The sequence below is a fragment of the Ursus arctos genome, unplaced genomic scaffold, assembly GCF_023065955.2.
Source record: "Ursus arctos isolate Adak ecotype North America unplaced genomic scaffold, UrsArc2.0 scaffold_20, whole genome shotgun sequence".
NCBI classification, from domain to species: domain Eukaryota; kingdom Metazoa; phylum Chordata; class Mammalia; order Carnivora; family Ursidae; genus Ursus; species Ursus arctos.
In genome coordinates this window covers 40,815,744-40,823,874 of record NW_026622875.1, presented here as the reverse complement: position 1 = coordinate 40,823,874, position 8,131 = coordinate 40,815,744, and positions in this window count along the sequence as shown.

The window sequence follows — 8,131 nt, the reverse complement described above, 5'->3', positions numbered from 1 at the left end:
ACCAAGTTTGACAGATTTGTACATGCCTCTAATATATTTGCTCAACTGCAGAGAAATGTTCCACCCAAGCAACCAAGGAAATAACTCATTAAATGTTCAAAAGACTAACTGGCTTTTATTTTAGGCTAAGCTAATAAGAAACAGTTGTTTTCCCACCATATGTATGAAAACTTCAAGCATTGCTTGAAGAAGGCAGATTTGAATCCTCTGGTCTACCTCAAATCCTTTGGGATTAAGAAGCTTCTATTATTGTTGCTAATATCAATTATTTTTCACAACAAAAATGTGAAACAAAATTGTTCCCTAATCATTACAAAATCAGGGATCTGAAATTGCCCTCCAGAAGGTACAGGGATGGGGGTACCATAGTGTATTCTCCATGTTATTATAAGGTGTTTTTCTTGAAACCGTCTATTCCAGTTGGAAATTATACTTTGTGCAATCATATTTCTAACAGCTTCCAAGAAGTAAAATTTCCTGCAAAGGGAAAACATAGAGAGCTCTATTAATAGAGTCAAAAATATCCCCACCAATATTTTTTTAGCTACTACACTTCAATAATAGATCGCCCTTTATCTCTATTTGCATTCATTTATGCCAATATAATGAGCACAGACTCTGTGCCAGGTACTCTATGATACACTGGGGATAAGAAAATGAAAAACATACAGTCTCTGTTCTGGGGGTGGAGGGGAGGTGGGATCACCATCCGCCAGTGGAAAATGTAAACAGATGAAGACTACATGGCAAGTAAAATACATTCTATTGAAACTATATGGACTAGATGCTATGAGAGACCAAAGGAGGCAATAATTCAGCCTCTGCCTAAGAGATTCGGGTTCACATGGGAGGTGACTTTTGTGGTTATTCTTAAGTGAATTTATCCACCAGGGTAAGGATGATGGGGTGGGGCAAGGTGTGACTTAAGGCATATGTACAAAGCTAGAGTGAAGCATGTAGTCCAGGAAGATAGGCGATCTGGCTACAAAGATGGTGGTGGCAGATGATGGAGAAAGCTTTATGCTATACTATGTAGGTCAGGAGACAGAAGACCAGAACTCCTCAGATTATTACCAGATGCCCTAACAACACAGAATCAACATGTTTCCCCCAGGATTTAAAGCTGATGATTAAAGCAACTTCCAGCTTGGCCCAAAATTATTTGAAATTCATATATTTCAACTTTAAAATTCATGCAAATTTATATCCTAGTCTGTAAGTTATCCATGTTTATTTTAACATTTTTTAATTTTTTAATTTCCATTGAGAAAATAATGCTCCAGGAAGTGGCAGAGGAGGGGGGTTGGGTTTCTCCTACTCATCCTGGGGCTTTGAATACCAACAGCCAATAGGTATTGAGCCCCTACTATGTGCCAGGCACTATTGGACTGGCACACCACCATGTACTCTTGCTGAGAAGCTCTGGGGGGCAAGTGAGCAATCATTTAAAGGATTAGAGATGGTGTTATATGTTGAGTTCTCTGAAGCAGGTACTGAAACAGACTGTAAGGGCTGTAAGATGTTTTGAAAGATCAATACATATGAAAGGAAGGAAGAAAGATGAAACACGAATGGGTAAAGAGTGAAGTTAAGCTAAACTGCAGGCCCAACCATGCCTTGGCCAACCCAGTAGGAAGCTCTGGAACAAGCATGGCTCTTCAGAGTTGGCCAGCTTCCAACAGAAATAACCAGGCCTTTATCTCTCCATCACTCTGGCCTGGGTGTAGGCCTCCAGGGGGAGGGTGTGATCCGGGTAAGGAGAGGAGGTGGGGGGACCCCTGCAGCTGAGGCTGAACCCAAAGGAGCTGAAAGCCAACACAGCCTACTGACCACACTCTGCTGCAGAGAATCATGAAGGATCTAGGTGACGTGTCTCCATGTCTACCCAGGAGGAAGCGATATGAGAAAATGGGCTTTAGAAGGATCACTCCAACTACTACAAAAAGGGAAGCCGTTTTGCAATAGTGTAACTGAGAGCTAATAGGATTTGCTCTTCCTTCTTTCCTTCTCCATGGTTTTACTTTCTAGTATCTGAAATCAGGGGAAACTGGGCAGAGGGGCATGCTGGTGGAATGGAGACATGATGTGCCAACTTTGCTTTCAAAGTTTTTCTCCTGAACGCTCACACACCCCTTATTAAATCGTACTTATGCCGTTTTCTATGGTTCATCTGGCACCATCACATGAATCATCTCATTCGTTTGCTACTCACAGCAAATCTACAGAAGTAGATTCGAAGGGAAATAAGGCAGACTGCATTGGCCTGTTGCTCCCAGCCGCATGATACAGGACCCCGGAGAGCCATCCAGTCCGTCCACAGAGAATCTTCACCTAAATCCAACAAGGGGGTGGGGGTGCATAATTGCACCACAGAGTAAGTATTATGGGAGCTATTTAGCACACAGATACCACTCTTATATGTTTGACTATTGTGTTAGTTGGGGTTCCTCAGAGAAGCAGAACCAATAGCGTGCATATATGGAAAGAAAATGAGAGATTTATTTTAAGGAATTGGCTCACGCAATTGTGGAGGCTGGCAATTTCAAAATCTGCAGGGGTAGGCGGCAGGCTGGAGACCCAGGGAAAAACTACACTTCAAGTTCAAAGGCAGTCTGCTAGTAAATTATCCTCTTCATCAGAGCTGGTCAGTCTTTTTCTTAAGGCCTTCAACTGTTTGGATGGGACCCACTCACACTATGGAAAGTAATCTGCTTTACTCAAAGTTTACGGACTTAAATATTAATCTTATCTTATAACATACTTCACCAAAACATCTACAATAATGTTTGAGCAAATATCTGGGTACTTTGGCCTTAGCCAAGTTGACACATAAAATTAACCATCACTACTATTAAGATATTAAAGATACCACACTAACATAGTCTCATTAATACTTTGCACATTAATTTTCATATGATAGAAAGTTAATGTAAAACATCATCTTGTTTTTACACAGTTTTCTTTTTGTTAGGTTTGTGTTTTAGCCTTCCATATCAGTTAAGAGTTCTTAAATTCAAGCAACAGAAACTGATTCTGGTTGTCTTAATCAAAGATAATTTCTTGGAAGCACATGAAGAGATGACAGAATCAACAAAATCTTGGATGACCAAGCCTATAAAATGGAAAGGAATCAAGGTAACTGTAGAGGTTGGACAACCAGGAGACCACACCACTCACTGTAAGATAGTGCAACTACCCACTGCTACATGTCATTGCCCCCACCCCTGGGCCATGTCAATATTCATGCTGCCTTTATTAATATCAATGCCATTATCTTTGTGCTGTTCAACAGAGATTTAAGGTCACAAGGAGCCATTATCCAAGTCTGAGTCACATGTCCACTCTTCAGCCTCTGCTCCAGGTACAGGGAATATTGGAAATTTGAGGCTTCCATAATGTAGGGTAGCACCCTACATTCAACAAGATGGACAGCATGATGGATTCCCACAAAATGAAAAGAATGTTCGGATAGTTATAACCAAAGAATGATGAATAAATATGAAGACTGAGCCATCAAGTCTGTTTACCCTGTTCTCAATTTGTAATGCATCCCTTTTTTCTGTTCTCAAAAAATTCTGAGGAGAACATGGAAACTCCAAAGGGATTCCAATTGAGTGGCTGTGAGCCATATTATCTGGCTCTCACTATGTTCCTTTATCCCTATCCTGAATCTTGACAGTGATGAGGCCAGAAAATTCACCCAGGGTATGAGCAGGGTTCGGACAGCAGACCTAAAAGAATTAATTTATTGTCAAACATAACTGGTCTGCAGCTGATCTAGCAAGGAATTCAGGAGGTATCCAACATAGCTCTAGATACACAAGTCGGTCTCCAAAAGACATCATTATTTAATATATATTTATTAAATACCTACAGTATGCCAGGCACTATTCTAGGTGTTGGAAATATACAGGTGAAAAGCAAAAAAAAAAAAAAAAAAAAGATAAGATCTGTCCCTCTGTACTGAAATTTACATTCTAATAGAGGAAATCGGACAAGAAACAAACAAACAAGCAACTGTGTCAGATGATGCTAAGGGTAATGCAAAAAGCAAAGTAGGAGAAGTTGACAGAAAATGAAAGAAGGTTCTATTTACATAGGGTGGTAGGGATGAGCTCTCCAAACCGGTGACATTTGAGTAAACAACTGAATAAAATAAGTCACATCAAGGGAACTATAACTGGAGGAAGAATATTCCAGATAGCAGATATGCCAAGTGCATCGGCCCAGAGTTGAAAATGTTCTTGGCATGTTTAATAAATAGTAAGTAGGTTTGTATGACTGGAGCATAAGGAAGTGTAGGGAAATAGTAGCAGATAAGGTTAGATGAGTAGCAGGGGCTAGATCATGTAGAACCTTGTAGGTGGTGTTAAGAGGCTAAGACATTTGGGTTTCATTCTAAATTGGGAATTTATTCAAACATTTTTAGCAGAGAAGTGGTGGGATATAACATATTTTAAAGTGATACTCTGGCTGCAATGTTGAGATGAACATTCTAGGGAAAGGGCAAAAGCATGGTGTCTAATTACACTGGTCCAGTGAGAAATTATGGGGCTTGCACTAGGCTCTTACAGTAGAAGCACGTTGTGAGAAGTGGTCAGGCTATAGATATGTTTTGGACATGGAACCAACAGGATTTTATGATAGGATGTGGAACAAAAAGAAAAAAGAAAAAAGGCAATGGTAACTTCAAAGTTTTTGGCCTGAGCAACAGTAATGATAGAGTTGCTACCAACTGTGATAGGGAAGACTGGAAGGTGAGAGTTAGATAAAGAGTTTTAGTTTGGGACATGTTAAATTTGAAGTTTCTCTTAGACATCCAAATGGAGATATTGAGGTCACAAAGATGAAAAGGACCCAGCAAACAGAATGGGGACTGGGCAGCCAGGGAGGTGGGTGGAGAACCAAGAGATTACAGTGTGCTACTGAATGCCAAGAGATGAAAGAGTTTCAAGGAGAAGAGAATGAGGAACTATGTCAATAAGAGGAGGACTGTGTCCAGTAAGATGAGGCCACCGGATGTGGATTTGACAACATGGAGGTCATTGGTAACCTTAACCACACAGTTTCATTGGACAAAAGACTTATAGCACTAGATTCTAGTGAGAATGGCAGGCAATGGAGAAGAGAAGGCAACAGATAGGTTTACTCTCAAGGAGAGCAGGGAAATGGAACGATAGCTAAAGGAGTATGTGGAGTTGAACATAGATGTTTTGGTTAATTTGCTGGTAGAAGTATTGCTTCCAATTGCTTCTAGTTTCTCAGTGAAATAAGCAAGGTCTTAGTGGGAGACAGGGCAGTGGGGAGAGTAGTGGTTGAAATCTGAGGAAAGAAGAAAAGGTATGTAGCAATAATGATTTGTCTAATATCCATGTTCTCCCTCTTCCTTAAAAGAGAACTCCTATTTTTAGTTGGGCCCTTGGTCACCGAGAAGAAAGACATTTTCCAAACTCCCCTGCATTAACTGTGACCAGTTGACTAAATTCTAGCAAGAGAGAAGTATGCAGAAATGTTATACGAGATGACCAGGAAGACTCCTTAAGGAAAGTGTCTCTGCTGAGAGGTGCCTCATTTGTTTCTCACCTTCCTCCTTTCTACTTCCTGTAACTCAGATGTGATGCCTGACATTACAGCAGCCATCCATCTTACTCATCTTGAGGACGGAAGTTGACTGCAAAGCATGGGAGAGCAGAAAAAAAGAAGTTTCTTGGGTTTCTCATGACTTTGTGTGACTGCCAAAGGAGCCAAGAACTACCTTTTTGTGTTTTGTGAGAAGATCCATCAGTGGGTTTCTGTTATGTGCAGCTTGAATCTAATTCCAACAATATATGGTGTGAAATAGTCATATGGGAATATGAGAATGTTGAAAGGGGCAATGCCATGGATGTGCCAAGCCAATTAGAGTGATGTGGTTATATATTTAGAGTGATCTTAGTCATCACGATTATATTTTTCTCAGTTGCTTGAGTGCAGAGAAAGATTTATCAGAGTTGGAGTTTTGCCAAACATACAACTGGAGAGAGAGACAAGAGTGTCAAGAATGCATGCGCAAGAGTGGGATCTAAATGAAGAAACAAAGAAAGTGAAGCTGTGGTAGAGCTGAGGGACAGCGAAAATATGTTACCATTCTTGGATTAAAGGTCCCAATGGGGTTGAAGAATTGATAAGAGTATGAGATGCTTGAAATTGAGATAATAAAGACTTGTAGTTATAGCTGGTATTAGCATTGAAGGGATGCCCATGAAATCAGGTAGCTGAGATGGAGTGCAGGACAAGAGCAATAGTTGAAGAGATCATAGTCATGTTGAATCTCTGGACCTGGGTCCAGACCAGGTTGCCTTTAGAGATGGACATCTAACTCAATCACATGAAAAGTTTGCTGAGTTTTCTAAATTTGTTTTTGAAAAACAGTTGATTTGGTACTTCGTTACTATCACAATCTAATCATAATCATCACATTTGTCCTTACAGTGCCTATCTTTTGAATATGAACTGATGGTCAGGTTATTATGGTCAATTACTATTACAGAGCCCACTGTGAAAACGGTAAGGGTAAATACTAATAGCCTGTTTTTTAAATTAACGACCTGAGGCAGAGAATGAATAACTTGGCAAAGAACACATATACATGGAGTAGGTCATTTCAATGGCTTTCTAAGGGGAGAAATCTGGCTTTCTCAGGTACTAAGTGCCCCCATTAGAATAACTTTTAAAACAGAAACCCTCTTTCCCTATAAACTTTGAGTGAAATTCCACCCTCCACTCCAATGGGAATTATACAACCCTGAAACAAAAGAAATGAAAAGAAGCCTCCCTGCTGTTAGCTTGGGGCAGACTCTTTCATCCTTTTAAGCATTTAAGAAAACCAAGATGTACTTCAACCTTGAAATCAGACTGGAATCTGGGGTTTTGTTGTTGTTGTTGCTCCAAATGTACTTTTTATGGACCCCTGATGTAGCAAACATAAAAGTGAGCTTTTGGTTTGGTTAAGGCAAGAGTGGGAGCCTGGGCCCCTGCATACTTGGGTTTTCTACTTATCCATGTTGGGCTCAGGAGAGGGGAGCTTTCCTACACCCTCTCAGGGTCCCTGGCTAGGTCGAAAAATTAAACTAAGGCAGATCAACAGGAGAAGAGCATACATTTTTTTAAAAATATAAGTTTTATTTGACATGGGAGCCTTCATAAGGAAATGAAGACCTGAAGAAACCATTAAACCAGAGTATTTTTATGTTAGGTTTGATGACGAGTGGACAGCGGTGGAGGAATACGATAGATCAGGGAGTATGAGGTAAGTACAGTACACCAGCACAGCCTGTTCCTTAGGATTCTTCTAGGCATCCCTTTGTCTTCAAAGATAAGGGTGTTCCTTCCCTCCAAGCATAGGGAAGGCACCTCTCACATCAAGGTTCTATGACCTGTTTCAAGGCAAAGAATTGTGGGAGGTGGTGATGACAGAAGGTCAGAGTGTCCTGCTCCTGCCATTTTCCTAAATTCCTTCCCCGTAAAATATTCAATATGCCAAGGTGCCATATTTTGGGGTGGCATTTCCTGAACCTCATCACATGTTTGGCAATCATCGGGACATATTTCTATATATGTATGTATTTATTATGACAAATACTCATTTGCTTACTTATTTCTGTATTTAATGATGTGTTTAAGAGACAAGGAAATGGAGGAAAGGCTGAAAGGTGCAAATCCTTACTGTCCTTGACCTGTTTTTTATACTGGCTTCTTTCCTTCTTTAAGAAATCTCTGAAAAACAGAGGGTACTTTAAAAGTAGTTGAAATTGTAATTATCAGAGTTTCATTCTGAAAAAAAGATGGGAGTAATTTTAAAAAGACTAAAATCAAAATAAAACAAAATAAAACAAAAAAAATAAAATTTTAAAAAAGAAAGAAAGGAAAACATTTTTAAATTAACAGTATGGCAGAAAAGAGCACTACATTTAAAGTCAGCAGGCATAGGTTCTATAACTGTCTTCACTAGTTATTGCTTGTTTGACCTCTGTTTCCCCAAGTGGAAAATGCAGAATGTAGCTCTGCCCCTGCACTCCTCCTCTGGGTTATAGTGTCAAATAAATATTAATTTCAAAATGCTGTACGAAAAAAAGAGAGAGAGAGGAACTAG